Source organism: Carcharhinus amblyrhynchos, chromosome 4 (assembly GCF_965287045.1).
Source record: "Carcharhinus amblyrhynchos chromosome 4, sCarAmb.v2.hapA, whole genome shotgun sequence".
Taxonomy (NCBI): Eukaryota; Metazoa; Chordata; class Chondrichthyes; order Carcharhiniformes; family Carcharhinidae; genus Carcharhinus; species Carcharhinus amblyrhynchos.
The window spans coordinates 94,340,419-94,364,717 of record NC_137327.1 but is presented as its reverse complement, the minus strand read 5'-3'; the positions used below and the strand labels follow the sequence as shown (position 1 = coordinate 94,364,717).

The window sequence follows — 24,299 nt, the reverse complement described above, 5'->3', positions numbered from 1 at the left end:
TCAAATGAAATATGGTAAAATACAGCCATGAATCGAATAAAAATTGGACTGGATTATGGTGTCCCCGAAGATATGATATTTTAAATGATAACACCTTGGGCATAATTTCCTACATAATCATATAGCTTAAAACCTACACAAGAAAAAAGAAACAATAACTTTTTGAGGATTTCTGTCAGTCAACGCATAGTATGCATTTTATCACATTGTGTGCATGAGGGCAATGCTTCTTTTAGGGGATTTTGGGAGAAATTCTTGGGGAATGCCACAGTAACTTCATTGCAGTGTTAATGTAAGCCTTACTTTGTGGCTAATAAATAAACTTCAAATGCTGTGAGTTCCAAGCATTTCTAGACTTCATTTTTCAATCAAATGTTGATATTTAAAGAGATGGTGTTGGTTCAAATCTGGGAGGTCTTGAGAGGGAGAGCTGCGGGAATACTTGAAAACTGTTTAGCTTGACGGCTGTGGTCTATCTTTTTGACATGGTTTTGATTTTTCAATGTTATGAACAATTTTATCAAAGTTGAAATGAGAGGTGAACATTCATTCAAATGTGTTCCAAACTATGCCAAGTTTTCTGCCATACTTCAGCCACTTAAGTTACAGCAGCTGAGCAAATTCCCAGTCCTGATAATGGGTTTCTTCTGTATAGAAACAAAGGTGTCTCAAGATACTTCACCTGAGTGATGTGCCCCTTTGAATAAAGAAAGTCTACAAACAGGGATCAAAATACAAAGTGTGAAACTTGAATTGAAAGGGGTGGTGGCGAGACATTGAAGATCAGTTACTGATTTGAGATTGATTACAACACTTATTTGAAAATGTTACCTAGTGACCAATAGTTATCACAAAGAAGGAAAGTAATGAGATGCCACACTAGAGGGTTGTAGTAAAACAAGATTCAGGTTTGTTAAGAATGTATTGCTTATTCAAAGTCTAAGATGGAAGAGCCACAAAGGCCTGTGAATCTCTCAGTTTACATCACTACAGGTCATGTGATGGTATACCAGAAGTGATGCAATAACTTTAAATACATAACATCCCTCCCCTTTTACTTCTTCAATCCCCAAATGCTTTTTGTTTCAAAGACTGATCCAATTAAACAGTAGATACTTTCTCTTACTATTTATGGGAAATAATGGTGTAACGTGGCCGATTTTACCATTGCATCACGCCCATTTTCAGGCACGTAAACTTGGTAGAGTTGGGCGTGAGACCATTAGCATGATTTACACCCACGCTTGTACAAATGCTCACTTTACTAAGGCCCAAAAATTGTCGCAATCCAAACCACACCCGAAGAGGGCGCAATGGCGATTTAAGTGCATTTGCAGGCATTTAAATTGAACTAATGGGCTGCCCACCCGACTTTACCATCATTTCCCCCTTTACCATTGCGTTCGCCCATCCAGATTCAGCGCAAAACAGACATGCTCGGCAAAGGTCCGTTTCAGGCACTCCAGCTTAAGAAGAGGTAAATTCAGAGCTTCTAATGGCTCTCTAACTCAGATCAGTGGTGGGTTGGGGAGGGTGGTGGGCCAGTTCATTCTCTGGTTGGGGGAGGGGGAGGAGGAGGGCCAGATTGCTCCCTGGTGGGGTTGGGGGGGAGAAGGCCTGACTGTTCTCTGATGGGGGATGCGGAGGAGGGAGGTCCAATCATCCTCTCCTGAGGGACGAGCAGGGGAAGAGGCCAGCTTGGGGGTGGGGGGGGGGAGAAGGGGGCAAGGAGGAGGGCCAGATCACTCTTGATGGGAGGGGTCTTGGGGGGAGAAGGGGGAGGAGGAAGGCAGGTCAGGTGTATCTCTTCTGGTGGTGTGGGGCGGGGGGTGGTGTTGGTGGGAGAGGACTCTTTGGAGAGGGAAGCGTTCCAGATGGGTCTCTGGTGGGGGGTGGGGGGGGGGGGACACAGGGTGGATCGCTGCCCCTCTGCGAATGATTGGTCGGGGGGGAAGTGGGGCAGGGCTCGTGATCGGTCTGGGTAGTGGGGATTGGGTGGATAAGGGGGACAGTTATGTTGTGGGTGTGGAGGCGATGTGTGAAGGCCATCGCTCCCGGGCCGCTTTATCCACTTTTTTCAGCCCGGGAGCGATGTGACAGGTGCGTGTTTGATCATTTCTTTTCCTCACTGCGCGTGCGCAGTTCAAGCTCCGATCGGAGCAGCAGTTTCAGGCATGATAAGCCGTCCCATAGCACAATTCAGACTCGTGATTTTTTTTTTAAGACTGAGTGCATATGGGGGCACCTGAGAACAGGTTTCCAAGTTGGATCTGAATTGTGCCCGAATTCAACACTTACACAAGTCGAAATGGTAAATTCAGGCCCAGTCTCTCTGCTGGGCATTTGTTTAGTTAAGGTTGTACTTTGGAATTTTGACACTTTGGAATTTTGTGACTTGAGACTTGTGAAGTGTCCTCTTTTTTCTTCTGTTGGTAATTCTTCATGAGAACTATTTCAGTATTCATTTGCATCAATGTTCCATTCAGTGTCCATTTCTATCAGAGAGTCTTCAGAAACAGTATCTGATTTTGGCTCTGTGGTTAGTGCCTGTTCAGATGTATCACCATTTAACATTTCTGATGTAAATAGTTCTGGTGAAGCTTCAGTGATTTCATTTCTTGAGGCTAATATCTGGTCAGTATGATGTTACCAAACTCTCTTACCAGCAGTCTATAGGGTGTATGATGTTGGACCTGGTTTGCTGTGATAACAGCATTTTTCATCATTCATGTAGCTCCTTGCTAGTATTCGTTCCCCTTAAGTGTTCCCTTTCTGGAGTTTTGTTCTCTCCTAGGAATCTGTGCTTTTCTTGTCTTTCAACAATTTCTGAAATATTAGGTGGTATCAAAAGGTTAAACTTTATTCTCAGCTTCCTTTTTAAAACCAGCGTCACTGGAGAATTCTGTGTCATTGCCTGTGTGGCATTCCTGTAGGATAATAATTATTTATTTATTCATCTTGACAATGTGACTTTGTGCTTTGATGCCTTTAGTGAGTGTTTTAGTGACGGTACAAATCGCTTGGCCAATTCATTTGTTGCTGGATGGTATGGAGCTGACTTGATGTGTTGGATACCATTTCCTATCAAGTAGTCTTCAAACTCCTTTGAAGTAAACCGTGTCCCCATTGTTACTGTTTGCTCAGGTCTACCAAATACTTTATCCAACTTTGCAACAGTCTTCTGCAGTTATGGATTTCCTGATCACTCCTTCTGGCCATTTAGAAGGTGCCCGTAGCCCATTTCGCTTTATGTGTTCAGCTTGCACAGCTTGGAAGTATACTCACTTTATTTAACGGTATGGAAGTTTAATCTTTGTTTCTTGCTTCCTCATGATTTCCTTTTCTTTCTAAACGTTTCTGTAGTACACTGGAGGTTTCTTTTCCTTGTCTTCATTCAACTTTACAATTCGAAGAGCAAGCTTTTAGTTTCTTTTAATCCAATTGAAAAAAAAACTCCAACCCTCGTTGCCAGTTCTTCTTTGTTTCATATCGACTGGTAGTTACTACAAATAAGAAATGTAATGAAGTGCCACGCTTGTGGGTTGTACCAAAACACACGGGTTTATTATGAAGGTGTTGCCTATTCCAGGTCTAAGATCGAAGAACCACAGAAGCCTACAAATCTTTCTGCTTATGTCACTACAGATCATGTAACATTATACCAGAAGAGTTGCAACCACTTAACACATAACAGAAAATGTTTTCTATTTCATACTCATGCAAGGTGTATCTGATTTACTAACGTCAGCTTTTTCCATGTTGATGGAAATTTCTGATGGAAATTGTTTCTCACATTTAAGGCCGGATTTTATCATTGTGTTGTGCCCGCTTTTGGGCACAAAAGCTTGACACAGTCAGGTGTAAGGCGAGTAGCATGATCCACACCCGCCTCCGTGCTGGTTCCCCATTTACCAAGGCCCAGGATCGTGCCCAAAATGGGTTATGGCCATTTAAATGCATTTAAATTGACTTAAGGGGCTGCATGCCCAACCTTACTGGCACTTCCCCCTTTATCACCGCATTCATCCATCCAGAACCGGCATGAAACAGATACGCTCCACAAAAGTTTGATTCAGGCGCTTCAGTTAGTGAAGAGATAGGTGCCGAGCATTCAATGGCTGTCTGCTTGAGATTGGTGGTGCGGGAAGAGGGTTCTGCTGCCACTCTGCCTGAGATCAGTGGGGGAGAAAGCAGGTTTCATTGCCACTCTGTCTGAGATCAATGGGGGAGAAGGAGGTCCGCTGTCACTCTGCCTGAGGTCAGTGGGATGAAAGGGGGTCCACTGCTGCTTGCCTGAGATCAGTGGGGGAAAGGGGAACCCACTACCACTCTGCCTGAGATCAGTGGGGGGAGGGGAGAAGGGGAGGGGGGGAAGAGGCCTGTGATCAGTCTTGGTGACAAGGCTGGGGGAATAAGGGGATTAGTAATGTCGCAGGGGTGGGGCAATGTCTGTGGGGTTCAGGGGCTTATCCATTTTGGGAGGGATGTGGCAGGGTAGCAGCATTCTATCTTTTTTTGCAGCACGATTCAGGATTGCTAATATTTTTTCAGGCGGAGTGCGTACGGGGGCACCTGAGAACAAGTCTAAAAGTCAGATCTGAAACATTGCCAGCTTCAAGTCCACCCAGCACTTAGAATCAAAATGGTAAAACAGGGCCGTTAGAGTTAGTATTGAGACAAGATCTGAATAAACCCATTTCATCACTTTTCATGCCACATTAGATTGTCAAAAGCACTTGCAGAAGAAAACATTCCTAATCATAAAGATCCTTGTGGTGCAAGTAATTCTGATTTCTTTGATTGTAACTAAATTTGATTCAGCTGGTAGAATATACATCTTGGAGTACTCTAATGTCAGTCAATTGATGCATAATTTATTTACTAATTTCAGAAAAAGCCTTCCATACAAATTCACTGATGCAGCTCCACAGGAATGCAAGTCAAGGTTGCTTCAGTTCAAGGATCATTCTCTCTGCCTGAGCTGCCTCCCAGCAATGTTTTCCCTCTTTTTGATTTACGAGGAAACCTATCTGCGGGTGAATCCAGCAGATAAGTTACCTGCCATCTATCCTGGGGGAAATATAGGATCTGTCCAGCAAAGAATTCTCAGCATTACATTTATAACTGCCAAAGTGGCACAGGCAGCAAACCCATAGGGATAGCTGAAGCAGGGAAATAGATCCTGGGCTCCTGAAAGTTGTCCTTTATCTCACCCAAGTGACCTTCACAATTCTGAGAGTAAACACTTCAATCCTATAACTGGCAAAATATCACCAAGCAAGTAAACCTCCAACACAACACAAAGGAACTTGGGGATACTTGAGCTCAAAACATGGGTGCAACAGGTAATCAGGAAGACTAACAGAATGTTGGCTCTTACTTCAAGGGGGTTGAAGCATAAGAGTAGGGAAGTCTTGCTGCAACTGTAGGAGGTACTAGTGAGACCACATCTGGAATACCATGAGCGGTTTTGTTCCCCTTATTTAACAAAAAATTTTGGGTGGAATTCTTTGGCCATGCATGCCCCAAAACTGGAAATACCCACCTGAGCTCAACAGAACTCTGAATGATCTGCCAAATTTTCTGTCTCGCCCATTACGATTCCTGCAGTAGGTGAGACGGGACAATTTTGGCCATTATTTAATTGGAGGAAGTTCAGAGAAAGTTCACTACGATGATCCCTAGTATGGAGGGATTGTCTTAATGAGGTAAGGTTAAACAAATTGTTACTCTACTCATTGAAATTTAGAAGAACGAAACTAAGGAGCTTAACAGGGTAAATGCTGAGAGGATGTTTCCCCTCATGACAGAGCCTAGGACCAAAGGGCATAGTCTCAGAATAAAGGGATGCCAATTTAAAACTGAGATGAGGAGGAATTTCTTCTCTCAGGGGGTTGAGAGTTTTTGGAACTCCTTGCCACAGATCTGTGGGGGCAGAATCATTGTGTATATTTAAGATTTTTGATCAGTAAGGGAATCACAGGTTATGGGGAAAAGGCAAGAAAATGGATGCAAGGAATGTAAGATCAACCATGATCCTAATGAGTGGCAGAATAGTTTAGAGGGACTGAATGGCGTATATCTGTTCCTATTTCTTATGGTCTTATAATGAAACACTAGTTCTGACTCCTTAGTGGGTATACATTATAAAACATCAACAAAAATATTGTAACAAGAGCAATAGAATGAACAGCAGCAATCAGAAGCCACTGATAATTGATATTTTATACAGAAATACAAATAAAAAGTATCTTTACATTCTGAGTCCATCATTAGCTAATATTCTGTTATTTAGAACTACCCAAAGTGATAGTGGTATTGTTAATATTTTACAAAGGAATTAATTCTGAAAAGCCAACATCATCTTTGTGACAAAGCACTCAATAACAGGACTGACTATTGTATACTAATAGTGTACATTAGACTGACTTTCTGCTTCATGGAATTAGGCATTTGTGGTTGTGGTAGGGCTATTGGCTATCATGAAGATATGCCCTGGAACCATCTGTACCATTGTGGTAGGAATCGCAGCTTCTCCAGGGTATTTAGCCTTGTAATGGCATGAGAGTGCGTCTTTAACTTGACAGCAAAGCCTATGCACACATTCACTCAGCAATTCGATGCACACACTTTTGAACAACTGGAATTTTAATTAGTTATTCATAGTAATCTATCCAGGAATCAATAACTATTCCTTTTACCAGAGGCACTATGGGTCATCTGATGGAAAACGTGCCAAGCAACATATTTCCATTTCAGTAAACCCAAACATGGACAGGAATGTTCAAGCTGCCTAACGACAAAATAATGAGCATGAAAATCAGCAGGAATGCCACAAAAATATGTTGCTGCCCAGTTTTCCAATTCCATCTACAGAAACTGCCTGTCAATATTGGAACTGTTTACACGCAGCTAGTAATAGGGCAGTCAGTTCTGTTTACACACAGTTCACAGAATCCAATCATAGTATTCCACAATGCAGAAGGAAGCCATTCGGCACATCAAGTCTGTACCGAACACAATCCCACCCAGGTCCTATTCCCAAAACCCCACATATTTACTCTGTTAATCCCCCCGACACTAAGGGGCAATTTATAGCATGGCCAATCAACCGAACCCACACATCTTTGGAATGTGGGAGGAAACCGGCACACCCGCAGGAAACCCACACAGACACGGGGAGAATGTGCAAACTCCACACAGACAGTGACCCGAGGCTGGAATTGAACATGGATCCCTGGTGCTGAGAGGCAGAAGTGCTAACCACTGTGCCACCATGCTACAGTTTGCTGCAACACCGTGCCATGTCCTGTCATAGTTATTGACAGGGCAGTTGGTCTTGTTTACTCATTAGTCCATTGGTCCTGTGAAAAACAATGTCAGGACAGTCAATGTTGTTCACTCACAGTTACTATCAGGATAGACAATTCTGTTATTCAGTGAGAGAGGAGACGGCTGTTTTAGCACAGTCAGCCAAATGTTCCACAAGGATTTTCACCTTCATCTCCAGCTGTAAGTTCACTGGAAGCAAAGTGGAAATTCCAAAGGCCAGGCCATTATGCTGGGATGCATCATCCTATTAGAAATGAAACCAGTTCTAGGACATGTATAGTTTATCACATGAATAAGGACAAGCAGTCATATTGTAGACGTGGGCTAGATTTTAAGAACCCCTGCAAGCCCTAGTGGGTGTTTTGTGAAATGCAACGCCTAGTCTGCCTATTACCTTCCCACACATCCCACATTCGCCTTCCATTTTATAGTGGCTGATGGAGGTGTTTGTGGCGTGGATATCCCTGGGTCTAATGGAGCTCTGATGGCTACTTAAGAGCCTCATTTAATGCTGTCACTGTTTTACCCGTGGCAGAGGGAGACTGACACCAAGTGGGTAAATGGGCAACTGCACCGGCTGGTGTTAAGTAAGGGGGGAGAAGGCCTCTTTGGGGCTCCCCACCAATAATCCTACTTCCACTAAAGTGGAATAGTTTTCTCAATTGGTGTTGATGCAGTATGTCCTGTCATAGACAATGTATGTTTTATGAGAAAATACTTGTTGGGCAGAAGCTTGTGAATGAGGGCATGGCATGATATTTGCAGTAATTAATTACCAATGACTTACATGCATTGCTAGATTTCTTTTCCATGTTCTTTCACTGGATGTGGGCATCACTGACAAGGCCAGCATTTGGTACCATCAAGTCTCATTGCATTTGAACTGAATAGCTTGCTCGGCCATTTTAGAGGGCAGTTAAAGAGATAGCCACATTACTGCAGGTCTGGAGTCACACGTTGTCCAAGGATGGCCAATTTCTTTCCTTAAAGAGCATTAGTGGTTTTCACAACAATTAGTGGAAGTTTCATGGTTCACTATTACTGAGGCTAGTTTTTGAAGTCCAGATTTATTGACTGAATTTAAATTCCATCAGCTGTTATGGCATGTTCGTCAGAGTGTTAGGCTGTGTCTCTGGCTTATTCACTCAGTGACATTCCCAATAGGCCATTGTTTCCCCCAGATTTACATTATACTTAGTACATATTGCACATAACCCACAGTTTTCTTTGTTTCTGTAAAAATATGTTCACATTTAAATCAAGATTTGCAAATATTTTCTTATATGAAACAGTTGAAGTGAGCTGATGTGTCATGACAAATTAAGGTAAAGTATGTAAATTTCTAAACTTACAACCAATTTGCAGTCTGACTTCTTTAATTTTGAATAAGAAAATTCCAGAAGCAATAGAAATGGTGATTTGTGAGCAGATTTGAATGATAACAATGGTGTACATTATTAATATAAATTTATGGGAGATGTTCGCAGGAAGATAAACTTTGCATGTTCCCGGTGAGCCAAGTGTTACTAACAGTGCCTGTGTTCTTAGATCTATAGATATAATGGCCAGGATAATTGATCTTTCTACATGGCTGCCTCGATTAGATTCCACTTTCTCGTTCAGTAAAATATGCTGCTTTAAATCGATTCTATGTGACAGGTAAAGACCCTTCAGCTTAATATAGTGATGAATTGGCCATCTCTGGAAGACTCCTGGGTCAGTTGATGCATTAGCAATATGGATATTAAAGAAAAGTAGTAGTTCTCAGGTAAATTGCTTTTTAATATTCAGTATTGCTTAAAACATAATTTAAGATTATTAGAAGAAAATAATTCTCAGCTGGCTCAGCATCGTGCTGTCAAACTGTACAAATTGCCAGGATTTGATTATTAGCTGGAATTTTGTCACAGCCAGAACGGAGATGACTTTGGTGGCTCAACCAAAAGTCCATTTACTATAAATGAGACTGAATGATCCCAGTGAAGGATGAGGCTGAAAAATCCTGCCCCAGCTTTTGTTGAAGCAGCTGATATCTGTTGGGGTAGAAGTGTGGATGCACTTGTCTTAGGGAGGGGAATCTCAACCCAAGTTCCCATTCTGAATTGTTGCCCAAATATGAGAAAGGTCAGTTGGGGAGGCCTGTTTGGTGTCTTGGGACTACACTCCAGCAAGAGTGGAAAGTAAAATAAGAGGCTGTGTGTAAGTGGGTGCCTGTCCCTTACCCACATGGTGAGCAAGTTTAAAATCACCACCACCTCCCACTCCCAAATGCATTTGGGTGACTTCTTTCAAGGGGCAGCAAATAATTAAAGAAGGAAAGCCATGAATATCCCTTGCTTGGACTTCATGGATAATGGTATATGAATGGGAAGAGAAATCATTACTGGAACTATTCTGGCTACAGTTGAATAGCTAAGAGTGGAAACATGAACAGACCCTCCTGCTGAGCGAGACAACAGGGGAAAGGTTTTGGAGGAGCATGGGTTCTGTCAAAGATTACAGAGCTTTAGGAAAGGTTGAGGAGGGTGATAGAACCATAGTCACAATTAATAGCAGATGTTCTTTGTAACTTTAACTGTGGTCTACATAATTAATCTCTACCCATGAAAGTTGGAGTTCCCGACTAATACCAATTTCCAGGCAAGCAGCTAGCAATCTCCCTTTCAGAGGATTATTTTCACACCAGTAGCTGCTGATGTCAATGATGCTGATCTCTGGATCCACCCCATTTGTAACATCTAGGCTAGCCACCCCACTGCTGATTGTTGACAGCAGGATTGATCATTGCTTGCACAAGGTGCTAGAGAGACATGGTTAATTGGTGGAGATATTCTTCTCAATAAATGAATTAGTTGCTTTAAAATGTACCTGTTAATTTGGCGAAAGTGGATTTTCACACAAAATAACATTGATTATTGCACAGGCAATGTTTATCATGATCTGTCAATTTGATTAAAGTAATTTTCATGCTGGCTTTAGGCTCATGTTGATTTCAGTTGGCTAGGCATTCAGCCAGGCTGAAATGAGCGGAGTAGTTATAATCAATTGCAAGTAGACTGTTTACAAGTTACATGGAGTCGCCATTCATAGTTAATACAGTCTCAAAGGTGAATGACTGCTCCATACCAGACAACCTTTTTTTTAAGGAAAGATATTAGTGTTGAGAGATTGATTACTCTCATTTTGAGCATCAAATGCTCTCTGAGACCCTTGCTCTTTTATTATAACTTCAAAGCCTTCAGGTGAAGGTGTTGAAAAGTAATCCGGGACCCTTATATGCAGATCCAGGCTTTCCTTCTAAGTTTCCACAGGGTCTTTTTTTAAATGATTGAATCTTCACCCACTCCAAAGATAGCCATTGATGTCAGAGGCAATGCTACTGCAGAAAAGGACTTGAAATTAGCATTCTTTACACCCATGAGCTTGGCAAAGCAGCAGTGTGGTAGTATACCAAGTCAGAAGAGGTACAGCAATCAGTACATAGACCAAACTGGCGATCCAGGACTGGCATATTGTACAAATTGGACATGATGATGCACTGAAGGCTTCTTTCTGAGGAGGGGTGGTGGATCCTGCATCTTTCCCCAGAGTTATTGGATGCGAGAACATTCAATTTTTCCCCTGATTGTCATGCATTCGTAGTGCAGGCAGCAATCTGGATTATGCAAATATAGTGAACGTCTTGCATACATTGGCAGTATCAGTGCCAGAGGTCACTGTCAGGTGTACCTTATACATTCTCACACCCAAAATCTATTGCAGATATTTTTGGTCACCTACAAAGATATATAAAATACAATAGCAGCACTTCATACTGTACTCAAGCTAAGCACTTTCACTGTTGGGGAACAGAGTTTAGGAAATTTTCCACTCTTTTGATCTTAAATGTTGAGTTTAGATGTAGTTGGCCAGCAGAAACTTATAGACAGTAAAAAGTTAAAATCAATCAGTTGACTTATTCCTTGATGTCCCACCTGGAACTTATCTTAAATTGCAACATACTTTTCTGAACTGGCCTGGAACCAGTAGGTTCCTTCTTTATCTACGTAGTTTGAGAAGCAGAACAACATACATGGCAGAGACACGAAACAGACACTCACAGGGCTTATATGCAAGACTGCAAAATAGTATGAGCCCTCAGCAGCAAATATTATTCACCACAACTTCATATTAAGTGGGTGTGTAAACTTTGGCCAGAATTCTCCCCAAAAACTTCTAAATGCTCAATGTGCAGGAAAATGGGAGTAAATCCCACTAATTTTTTAGTGTGATTTCCAGAATGACTCTCCGACACTCTGCGATTCATTCTGAGAAGTGGTGGGTGGTGCCTATTCCTGCCGATAGGCTGGCAGCATAACGCTGAGTGGACCACTGCACGTGTGCCGATCTGTCAGCACAGGGATCGGCGCATGCACATTGGCCCCATATTGCCAGCATCCCAATTGCTGGCCAGCCCCCACAACCCCACTATCGCTGGCCTTCTGACACCCCCCAGCACCTGATAGCTGGCCTCCCGGACCTCCCTGGGCCAGCCGCTAAGTCTCCCTCTCCAGGCCAACCCTTATATCAGGCCCTTCACCCTGGCCAGCCCTGATCTCCCTGACATCCACCACCACTGCCCCACGCCGGGCAGATTTATCCTCCCCCTCCATGACCAGCCCCAAACCTGTCACTCGGACGGCCAGCCCTGATCCCACCTGGCAGTCCTGATGACCCCCCCCACCTAGATGGCAGCCCTAATGCCCCCCACTCACACCATCTCCCAGTGATCCCAATTGCAGAGTGGCAGCAGGTCTCCCCCACTCTCCCACCAATCGCCCTGCCCTCGTGACACTGCCTGATGCCCTGACCTCCCAGGTAGATCTTAATGGCCTCTCTTCCCACCAGCAGGATCAGGCCACCTGTTCTCTGGGAAGCAGTTGTAAACCCTGCTGTAGGGAAACTTCCCAGTGGGGGTGGGGTGGGCAGGGAGTGATTTCTTTCCAGTTATTACTGGAGAAGCACAGCAGGCTGTGAGAACTGCCCCTTGTTATTCACCACCATGGTCTTCATGTCCCATCAAGTAATCTTAACAGTACTTTGAATTGTTATCATGTGTATATGTTAAACAGCAGGGAACACAGCACCCATGGCAGGGAGGAAATTTACCCCAAAGAGCAGGAAGCATATTCAGTATGGGTGGAGATAAGAAAGACAATGGTTAGAAAATACTGGCTGGGAGCAGTTGTGGGCCCCCTAATAGTAGCTATATTAGTGGACAGAATGTTAGTCAAGAAATAAGAGGAACTTGTAGCAAGGGAAATGCAATAATCATAAGGGACTTTAATCTTCATTCGAACTGGATAAATCAAACTTGTAAAAATATATCAGAGGATGAATTAATGGAATGCATTTGAGAAAGTTTTCTGAAACAATGTATTGTAGAACCAACCAGGGAAGATGTTATTTTAAATCTTGTTTTGTAGAATGAATCTAGGTTTAATTACTAATCTCAGAATAAGGAATCCCCTGGGGAAGATAAATCTAGGGAAGATAAAGAGTTCGAGAGCGATGTACTTAAGTTCACAACTGGAGTATTGAACTTAAATAAAGCCAATTGCATAGGTAGGAAGGGAGAATTGGCTACGGTAGATTTGAAAATTAGATTAAAAAGTATGATAGCAGATAAGAAATTTGGAATATTTAATGAAAAGTTTCTTAATTCAACAAATTTACGTTACCTTGAGAAGTTAAAAATTCCATGAGAAAGATCCTATTGTGGCTAACTAAAGACATTAGACTCTGCCATTAGTGGGCAGTGGCACTTAAAGGATTGGTTAGATGAGTTTTTTTTTTAGAGATTTGCGTACTACTTCCAATGCCTTAACTTTGCCTGTGTGTTTTCCCAATGAAGTCTCTTCCTAGTTTAAACTTTTCTATTTTTGCTGGTCACAAGTCAGGGCTTCCCATGAGTCAGAGGGGATATATGACCTTATCAGGGGTAATTTAAGGACATCCCTCATTCCACAGAATGAAAAGATGCAGACAAACTCTGATTCTTTCTCCACAGATGCTGCTTAGCCTACTGAGATTAAAGATTATACTTGATTAAAAGAAATAGCTTGGAATATTGCCAAGAAAAGTCATCAGATTGAGGATTGAGGAAATTAAAAATACCAAATCAAAAAATTGATAAGGAGGTAGGAAATAGAATGAGAAGAAATGAACCAGAAATATAGAAACAGATTGTGAGAGCTTCTAGAGATATATGGAAAGGAAACAACTGGTCAAGTTAATTATGAGTCCATTAGGGTCTGGGAGAGCAGAAATGATTATGGGGAACAAAGAAAGGGAACAAAGACATTAACAGATACTTTATATTTGGCTGGAATTCTCTGGCCTCATACAGCGAGAATGGAGAATTTGGCGCTCAGCCAAAACTACATTCACTGCAGTGGGACCGGAGAACTCCAGCCACAGATAAGGTTGGAGAATTCTGGCCTTTGTCTTCACAGTAGGAGATACAAAAAGCATTCAAGAAATAGTGGGGAGCCAAGGGGCTAATGAGAGTGATGAACCTAAAGTAATTAATATCAGTTAAAAGATAGGATTGGAGAATATAGAGCTAAAAGGCAACAAATCTCTGGAGTTAATGGCTTACATCCTCAGGTTAAAAAGAGGCTACTGCAAAAATAGCAGATGCATTTGTCATAATCTTTCTACATTCCCTAGATTCTGAAACTGTCCTGGTGGACAGGAAGGAAGCAAAATGTAACACTACGATTCAAGAAAGGCTGGAGAGAAAAAGTCAAAACTGCAGGTCACTTAGTCTGAAAAATCATTCATCAGGAAAAAGCTGGAATCAACATTAAGGAAGTGGTAACAGGGCATTTAGAAAATTGGAATTGATTAGACAGAGCATACATAGTTTTATGAAAGGGAAATCATTTCCTAGAATGTTCTGAGAATTTATCTTGTAGGACAGATAGAAGGAAACCAATTGATGGAGTAACATTTCAAAAATAATTTAATAAGTTGCTACGTGAAATGTTGTTACACAATTGCTTCTCAGCCTTTTGGCCAAGGTCAAGTGTAGTATCGACTTGCTGTGCTTGGTTGAAGTCATTAGGTTACATTTTAGCTTCATTTAAAGCAATTTTTAAAGCGGCATCTCGGCCTTTTGGCTAAAATGCAAATGAGATCAAGTCTTAGAGGAGGAGCTATGCCCACTCCAATCAGCTTGGATCATGTAGATCAAGCCCAAGACAGGAAGTGAGAGCCCTGTCTTGTCAGCTCGGATCGGAAATGTCTCAACTTGTTGAGACTCTGAATTGGACTTGACTTAATTGAATTGGAATAAAAAAAGAGGCCATAGTTATCTTGGCATGGATAGAAGAATGTGCCCTGGCCGAAATGGGATGCAGCAAAATACATAAACCTCCGCTTAACTACTTTGTAAAAGATTACCTTTTATTTTAAATGAATAAGTTTTCCCTGAATAGCCATGGCCCGTAGTAGAGGAATTTCAAACCCTCAGAGACTGAAATTCTGCCAACCTGTCCATGGTGGTGGGCAAGCACAGAGAACCTGGCGGGAAACCCACCAGTGTAAAATTATGTTGCATTTCTCCCAGTGGCAGTTTAAGCTGGGTCTGTTTTCCCACTGGCAGGTGGTGTGAATACCATTTGCATCTCATGAATACTCATTAAAATAGCTGCCCGCTGGTGTCCTGTCAAGCTTTCCATTCTCGCATCACATCAGCAGGAAATTACATCAGCGTCAAATCTAGTCACAAAAGAGTAGCATGAACATTGAGTGCAACAAAGCCTCTCTCCACAGAGCTGTGCTGCTCAGGATGCTGTTGGGGCAGACCAGTTCCTGTTCGCTATCTCCATGTTAAGCTGGACTTCATGGACAACACTGTGTTGTTGGATCCATGGACCCTCCTGTATCACCTTCTCTGTTCAGTACTGTGCCTGGGGTGGGGAGTACAACGGTTTCCTTCTCCTCTTGGTACCACTCACCAGAGTCTATATGAACATGGCTGAGCTGCAGGACTCATGTAGCCACTGCAACAAAAGTCCAAAGTTCACCTGGGAGTGGTTGGGTGTGAGGTGACGTGAGGCAGCCTGACAAAAAACAGGGGAGATAATGTGGAAGGAGGGCTGTGCAAGGAGTGGGGTGGAGGGGAAATGAGGGTGATGTGAAGCTCACAACAGTTGGCTAGAGGTAGATGAAGATGAACAATAGAAGGCAGAGGGAAGAGTGAGGAGAGGGAAGCTGGACCCTGAGAAGTCTACATGAAAAGCTGACAAACAAGGGAATCAAAAAGGTACTACAGCATTTACAGGAAGGGGATGGATGAAGACTCCAGATACCGTAGTTAGAGATACAAGTGAGCATGGGCAGACTTAGTGTGGCAGGGAATGGGGTTGAATCGAGGAACAGACTTCTTTCTGAGGCTGCTAATCTTTTTCTTCTGGTTTGCTGATATCCTGCATGGTCTGGTGAAGACAGGTGGTCTGGAAAAAGTGATACGAGTGTGCAAGGTAGGTGTTTAAAATATGGTGCTGGGACCTTCAAACCCATCAGCTGCTGGCCTGCTTGGAGAAAGGAAGGGAACTCACCTGCGCATAATTAATGAGATTCCAGACATTGAATCTAGTGTGGGATCCTGCCATTCTGGACAGTGGAACAGGTTTTGTCAGAGCTTCCTGTCACCGCAGAGTCTCAAAATGGGAGAACGCACCCTGTGAGTTCCCTTCCTTTACACTCTACATCTGCTGACAATCAAATTCCAGAGAAATACATCAACTGTTTTCCAACCCTAAGGCAGAGCTGATATGTCTGTCCTAGCCAACTATAGACAAAGACAACTATTTGTGACTCTTAATATCCCAAGAATGCTTTAATAATTCACTGTACCTGTTCCCAAGCACAATGGATTTCAACTGGGGTTCCTCATTTGTTATCCAAAACATGACCCCCCCTATAATCCATAATCTGTAATATTGCTCTGTAGATGTGAACTCAGGCATTCACTTTTTGACCTCCAAAGGCAACAGTAACAGTAGGGCCAATGCAGTGGCACAGTGTTTAGCACTGTTGCCTCAGTGCCAGGGGCCCGGGTTTGATTCCCAACTTGAGTTACATGCATGTTCTCCCCATGTCTATGTGGGTTTCCTCCAGGTGTTCCAATTTCCTCCCACAATCTGAAAGATGTGCTGATTAGGTGTATTGGCCACACTAAATTCTCCCTCAGTGTACCCGAACAGGTGCCAGAATGTGGCAACTAGGGGATTTTCACAGTAACTACACTGCAGTATTAATATAAGCCGACTTGTGAACTTTATATATGTATATTTGACTCCAGGCAACAGACTGTGCCACCTACTTACCATCAAACAGGTAGCAGCAGAAGGAACTCTGATCAGGTGCAGTCATCTGGCTCTCATCTAAAGGGAAATCTACTGGAATAGTGGAACTGGTGCCTTCAAGCCCAATTCACCCCTTTTTTGCCTTCTCCCCTGATGGATGTTTCAGTTTTGAAAGATGGATAACTCTGCAACAGTCAACCTTCTCTCTGAAGGAGCACTCAGTTTGTCTTTTGATTCTCTTCTCTGGACAAATGTAAAACTCTAACTTGTATTTTTACTGTGATCTTGCCATGAACCCTCTTTCTTTCCTTGATCCCTCTTTCAGTGAATTGATACAAAAGGGGCGAGCATTGGAGACCCCTTCCCTGCATTTTGTGTATGCGAGACGCCAACTAAGCCTTTTATTTTGTCTTACCTCGAGTCTGTTGTGCAAGATTTCATAGAGGACTGAAACACTCCAAATTTAATGGTGGGGAAAATCGGCCACTACTTATAGGGGGAAACAGTTTTAAAATCCTTTCAGTTTTTGGACAGAAACTGATTCAAGTAATAAGAGCTGTTTAAAATAATTACCCTCCTGTACCTGGTAGTTGGTTAAAGAACAGAAAGTAGCGAGTAAACAGACATATTCACATTGGCAGGCTATAACTGATGGAGTGCGGCAAGAACCAGCACTGAAGCCTGAGCCATTTACGATTTGTATTAATGACTTGGATGAGAAAAGAGCTAGGAGATGGGGAAAATGGAAAAATGGTGGCAAAGTACATCAGGAGGGAAGCCACAACAGAACATGATGGAATTGGCAGAGACTTGAATACCTGCTGATGAGGCAAGCAGCCAAGTAAATTAATTGGCCCATCAAAGTGTTTACAATTGTAGCAGGCGGCCAGCAATTTTCCAGCATCGGAACATCCCCCTGCAGTGTTGGGAGCCCATCACTTGTATTAAAGAGCCTCGCTGTGACTTTTTATTGGGAAGCTCCATGGCCCAATGGCTGTCCCGGATACTGTTGCTGTAAGGGTCACACCTCTGTTGGTTGGGGCTTGCTGCCCTGGTACTAACACTGCAAAACCATTTTTTTGCCTTCACTCTTTCTTTCCCCTTGTAACCTTAGCAGCAACCTCTTATTGCTGGCACTGCCAAGGCTGCCACCACCACCACTAGCGAAATAGCTGCCACATTCTTGTCACCTGCCCCTATAGGCTTGGGACTCCCCATTGGCTAGCAAATCAGTACAAGACTAAAGAGTTTGAAAAAACATATGTACAGGTAAGCGACTGGTCAAGAAAGTGGCAGACAAAGTATAATCTGGGAAAATATGATGTTATTCGCTTAGTAAAAAATGGAAAAACTGAATATTTCTTAAACAGGTGAAAAACTTACACGTTGATAATCAGAAGGATTTTGGTGTCCTATACTAGATATGCAGACAGTTAATCTGTGGGTACAGCAAGCAAAAAGGACAAATGCAAGGGGATCGGTCTGTGAGTGTAAGGGAATCTTGTGCAATTGTATGAGTCTTGTGAGACCACACACTGATTACTGTGTGCGGTTTTGGTCCGTATTGAAGGAAAAATATATTTGTGATTATTTACTGATTGAATCTGGGGATAAGATGGTTGTCCACTGAGGAGAGATTCAATAGAACAACACTAAAAAAGAGTTTACTTATAGTCTCAAGTAAGGCTTACATTAACAAGTGAAGTTAGTGTGAAATTTCCCGAGTTGCCACACTCCGGTGCCTGTTTGGGTCAGTGCAGCTAACCAGCATATCTTTCAGCATGTGAGAGGAAACCGGGAGCACTCAGAGGAAATCCCATACAGACATGGGGAGAACATGCAACTCCACACAGACAGTGAACCAAGCTGGGAATTGAATCCAGGTCCCTGGCACAGTGAAGCAGCAGTGCTTGCCAATGTGCGCTCCACACACTCTAGAGTTTAGGAGAATGAAAGCTGATTAATTTAGAGAGGGCTTGACAAGGTAATCACTGAGAGCGGAACTTTACGGTCCTTTTGGGGAAGGGCCAGCCCAGTGAAATATGATGAATCATTCAAAAGTCCACTGCCTTTGGTTGGAATGGCAAATGGAATTTAATGTTGGCAAGTGTGAGGTGGTCCACTTTGGTAGGAAGAATGGTAGGAAGGACTATTACTTACGTGGCGAAAAACTGCAGCAGGCGACGGTGCAGAGGGACCTCGGGGTCCTTGTGCATGAGTCGCAAAAACCCAGCTTGCAGGTGCAGCAGGTGGTCAGGAAGGCGAATGGGATGCTGGCCTTCATAGCGAGGGGGATTGAATATAAAAGTAGGGAGGTCTTGCTGCAGCTGTATAGGGCATTGGTGAGGCCGCAGCTGGAGTACTGTGTGCAGGTTTGGGCGCCGCACTTGTGCAAGGATATTTTGGCCCTGGAGGGAGTGCAGAGGAGGTTTACTAGGCTGATACCGGAGTTGAGGGGGTTGAGCTATGAGGAGAGGCTGAATAAACTAGGCTTGTACTCGCTAGAGTTTAGAAGAATGAGGGGAGATCTCATTGAGACGTATAAGATGATGAATGGGATGGATAGGATAGAGGTGGAGAGACTCTTCCCGCTCAAAAAACAGTAGGACTAGGGGGCACAGCCTCAAGATAAAGGGGAGGCGGTTTAGAACGGAGTTGAGGAGGAACTTCTTCACTCAAAGGGTGGTGAATCTCTGGAATTCTCTGCCCGTTGAAGTGGTGGAGGCTGCCTCGCTAAATATTTTTAAGAAGCGGGTTGATGGGTTTTTGATAAGAGAGGGGATTAAGGGTTATGGGGAGAGGGCGGGAAAGTGGAACTGAGCCACAACAGATCAGCCATGATCTTATTGAATGGCGGGGCAGGCTCGAAGGGCTAGATGGCCTACTCCTGCTCCTATTTCTTATGTTCTTATGTTCTTATGGAAAATCCCATTTCTTCAATCCCCACTCGACCTCTAATTTGCCAGCATGTCTTGGGCTTAGGCATCCTCTTTAATGTGAATGGCAGTCCAGGTGCCAGGAGAGGTGGTGGTATGGTGGTATTGTCACTTGGCTAGTAATTCAGAGATAAACCAGGGTAATGTTTTATGGATCTTGGTTCAAATCCTGCCATGATGGTGAAATTTGAATTCAATTAAAAAAAAACTGAGAAAATAAATGTCGAATGATGACCAAATAACCATTGTTGATAGTTGGAGGAGAAGATACACAAAAGAGATTGTTGTGAAAATTTTGCCGTCCTTATCTGATGTGACCTACATGTGACTTCAGATCCACAACAATGTGTTTGACTCTTCATGTCCTCTGAAATGGCCTAGCAAGCCATTCAGTTCAAGGGTAATTAAGGATGGACAATAAATGTTGGCCCATCCAATGACATGCACATCTCATCGATAACTGTTAAATAAATTGACTGCTGCTGACAACATGTGGCCCAGGGTCATGTTGGTTGCCCCATTGCTTTCAGGCCAGTGATGGGATTTCCCCACTACCAGTAATAAATCCAGCCCACAGTTTATTGTTCCACAGATGCTGCTGGATCTGATGAGGGTATCCAGCACTTACTATTTTTATTTCCAATTTTCAGCAGTATTTTGGGACTGTGCCTTTGCTTGGGAAACTAGAGACATTTGGAATTTATAATTCGATCTATAATGAATACATACATAGCTAATTGAGAATTTAATTTGGATCTTTGCTGATGAATGGGATCAGGGGGAAGGCTGGAACAATCCCATTGGGAAAGGAGAGCATGTGTCTTTCTTTGACAGTCCAGGAAAATCTCAGCAAATTGGATTTGCTGCTCATCACAATCATCGATCAAACATCTCATTGTGTGGGTGTGTTTGGTTTAGATAATATTGATTAAGTTTGTCTGTCATTAGTCAAATGAGGCAAACAATTTAGCCTAGTCAAAGAACTGAGCTATGAATGTGTGCAAGGACTGATAACAGGTCCAGTCCTGGCATGTTAATACCGAGCAGTCTAGCCTATTGAATCAGACATGCAGCACCAACTAATTCATCTGTAACTAACACGCTAATTTTGTGGACATTGTAAGAAGTCTCACAACATCAGGTTAAAGTCCAACAGGTTTGTTCGTTATCACAAACTTTCGGAGTGCTGCTCCTTCAGCAGGTGAATCATGTAGACACTAAAGCCCAATTTTAACTCGTGTGCAGGTGCCAGATAGAATAATAGAGACCCTACAGTTCAGAAGGAAGCCATTTAGCCCACAGTATAAAAGGAGGCCATCTGCACCAACAACAATCTCATCCAGGCCCTATCCCCATAACTCCACGTATTTACTGTCTAAGTGCCCTGACACCAAGGGGCAATTTAGCATAGCCAATCAAACTAACCCTCACATCTTAGGAGCGTGGGAGGAAAGTGGAGCACCTGGGGGAACCTTACGCAGACACCGGGAGAATGTGCAAACACAGGATAGGAGACATGAGTCTGGGTCCCTGGCACTGTGAGGCAGCAGTGATAACCACTGTGCCACCCATAGTGGTATAGTGCCAAAAATCTGGAGATCTTAAAGCCAGTGCTATTACTTCGCTGATGGTCTATACAAATGAACTCCATGCAATTTAGATGGATGGGCCATAAAAGACAAACTGATCAAGTACACGTATATTGTATATGTTGGGCAGGATTTTACCGGCACATCCGCCCGAGGTTTGTACGATCCTGCTCAAGGCCAAAAGAGAATGCTTTGCCCTTCCTGGAATCATAGCAGGTGTGATGGTAAAATTCCCGCCAATCAGTTATTAAGTTTGAATGCACTGAACCTTTTAGTGCAGTGATAATGATGTAAGTGTGGAAGGTGGTGAGGAAATACAAAGTCCTATTTTTGCTTCTGTACAGTTCCCGGATGGCAGGATGAAATGAGATTGCTGGTTGCTTTAGGTCTAGAGGAAAGCTGACTGTGAGCAAGATCAAGGCCAGAAATGCACAGGTAAGTTCTTCAAAAGGAAAGATTCAATTATGTTGCTTCACCCAGGCTTTCAACAAAACCTTTGGCGAACTCTACTTTGATTGTGAAGATGTGCTGTGCTTCCACCACTCCCCTACCCCCTTACTTATTCTCCTGGGATCTGATGCCCTGTTTAATTCCTAACCCTGTACTAAGGTCTCTGTATTATCTGCATTGGAGAAACTAAAATGAGATCAGTAGTTGTACCAGGCCCAGCCTTACATTGCAGGGGGCTGAGAAGATCGCCATCCACACTTACCCTCTGGGTTAAACAATACATATGCTTATGTGTCTTACTCGACTGAACACATATTCTTACTACAGCTTTGGACTGAGTTGCTCTTCAATCTTACCTTGAGAAAATTTCTGCAAGAGAATTATCCTAGCTTGTTAGAATTATACAGCTATCAGTGGCTGGACCTTTTACTCCCAATTAGTCACATCGCTTTCCTGCCTCAGCATTTTAATTATCCTTGCCAAAGGCACAGGTGCCAAAATCTGGTGCTATTGGTGTGAACAGCTGGAAAGTTCTAGCCACAATCTCAGGATAAGGGGTCAATCGTTGACGATTGAGATATGAGGAGAAGTTTTCACTCAAAGGATCCCGAATCTTTGGAATCATCTACCCTCAGATTAAGTTTATAATCAGTGTCACAAATAGGCTTACATTAACGCTGAAACATAAAAACATAGAGCATAGAACAGTACAGCACAGTACAGGCCCTTCGGCCCTCGATGTTGTGCCAAGCTTTGTCCGAAACAAAGATCAAGCTATCCCACTCCCTATCATTCTGGTGTGCTCCATATTCCTATCCAATTATTGTTTGAAAGTTCCTAAAGTGTCCAACTCCACTATCACAGCAGGAATAAGACTGCAATGAAATTATTGTGAAAATTCCCTAATGGCCCCATTCCAGCACCTGTTCAGGTACACAGAGGGAGAATTTAGCACAGCCAATGCATCTAATCAGCACATTTTTCAGTCTGTGGGAGGAAAACCACAGACATGGGGACAACATACAGACACCACACAGAGTGGCCCAAGCTGGGAATCGAACTCAGGTCCCTAGCACTGTGAGGCAGCAGTGCTAACCACTGTGCCACCATGCCATCCACCATAGTGGATACATCATTCTTGAATAGATTAAAGCTGAGATAGGCTGGTGTTTGGTCACATAGGGAGGTGGGGAGCAGGCAGGAAAATGGAGTTCAGGCAGAAGATCAGCCATGATTGTACTGAATGGCAGATCAGGCTTGGGGGACTATGTGGTAACTCCAACTCCTCTGATATGTTCTAATCATCTTTTCTCTTACAATGGGATAACAGGTGCTGGCAGTCCTCCAGTATTTCACTTGTCAGCCATTTTCTATGCATGGGCCTAAATAGAGAGTGACAGCATGTTGTTAGACTGTGGGGGACATCACAATTACACTCAATTCTATCTTTAATTACATCCAGACACATGCAAGTACCATCAAACCTTTACCTTCCCAGTTTGTTGGGAACTTGTGGTGGGTGTGGTGGATTGAAGGCACTAAGGAAACCATAATAACCCCTGCTGCCCAACCTTCAATCATCTATCTATATAGAGTAATAGTGTCTTTGCTGATCGGTGTGGTTCAGGACCTAACATTTTGCACACTGACCCACTGAACATTAAGATCTTTTAAAGAACAGTTTTTTTTTGATGAGTGGGGAAAAATGCAAATGATAAAAACTAACCTATTAACATGTAATTTTCTACAACATACTATTGCATGGTTGAAACTCATTCAATTTAATTACTACTCTATTTTCTATAAAATGAGAGCATATTTCATCACCAGCACATTTGGTCCGCACAATCTGTTAGTAGCCCTGGCCATAAATATGCAGAAAGTCATTGTTCAGATCTGTAACTGATGCTGGCTGTTTAAATAGAGAATACAACACATCCTTCAAACATCCTGTCTCATTTGATAAAGCTTGCTCGCTGGCACTGAAAAGACTAAAATCTCAACATTGGCTCAGTATCAAATTCCAGCTTAAAAGCTTTAGGTGTATATTTTTTCCTTGTCAGAATTCCAAGCCGTGGATAGCCAGGAGTAACATTCCCATAAGTGGTTTTTATATAAACTTCTTGCTGTCAGACAAGTATTTTACACAATACTTAAAAGTTTTCTTCAAAGCTAGATAAGCCCGACAACAATTGAATCATTCATACAGTATCATGCTTCTGATTTCTCACTCTTAGGAGCAGGAGATTTCTCCGGTCTTTACTTCTTTAGCTCTTACCTTCATCCGTCTGTGTATCCGTCCCTTGCCAACAGTCTGTATTTACCTTTCCCTTCTGCCGCCTGGCTGGCAGCAGCGTGAGGAAGCTCAGAGTTCCTTTGCTGTGCTACGGTCTGTGCATGAGCTTTTCAAACTGTGCTCGTTTACTCTGTGTCTTCCCCCCACCCCCCCGTTCCCACTCTCATCAGCAAATGGCAAAGCAGGAGCAGAGATACACAGCCCAGAGCTCAGTGACTAGCTTCCCGGGGGGGCACGTGACGAAAGCTGCCAGAGTGACTTTCATCTCGCAGGCAGCTGGGATCAATTAAAATGCTGCTTCACTGCAGTTGGCTGGATCGCGGATATCCTCCCACCCTTT

General features: G+C 43.0%; 1 protein-coding gene across 1 annotated transcript in view; it reads right to left on the bottom strand.

The window, feature by feature from the left end:
- The window catches only part of mid2 (midline 2), a 267,487-nt gene extending 243,393 nt beyond the window's left edge, over nucleotides 1-24,094 (bottom strand). Inside the window, exon 1 of the mRNA XM_080187569.1 lies at nucleotides 23,942-24,094. The gene's annotated coding sequence lies outside the window, so the exon portion shown is untranslated. The remainder of the gene's footprint in view (nucleotides 1-23,941) is intronic.
- Nucleotides 24,095-24,299: the final 205 nt, after the last annotated feature.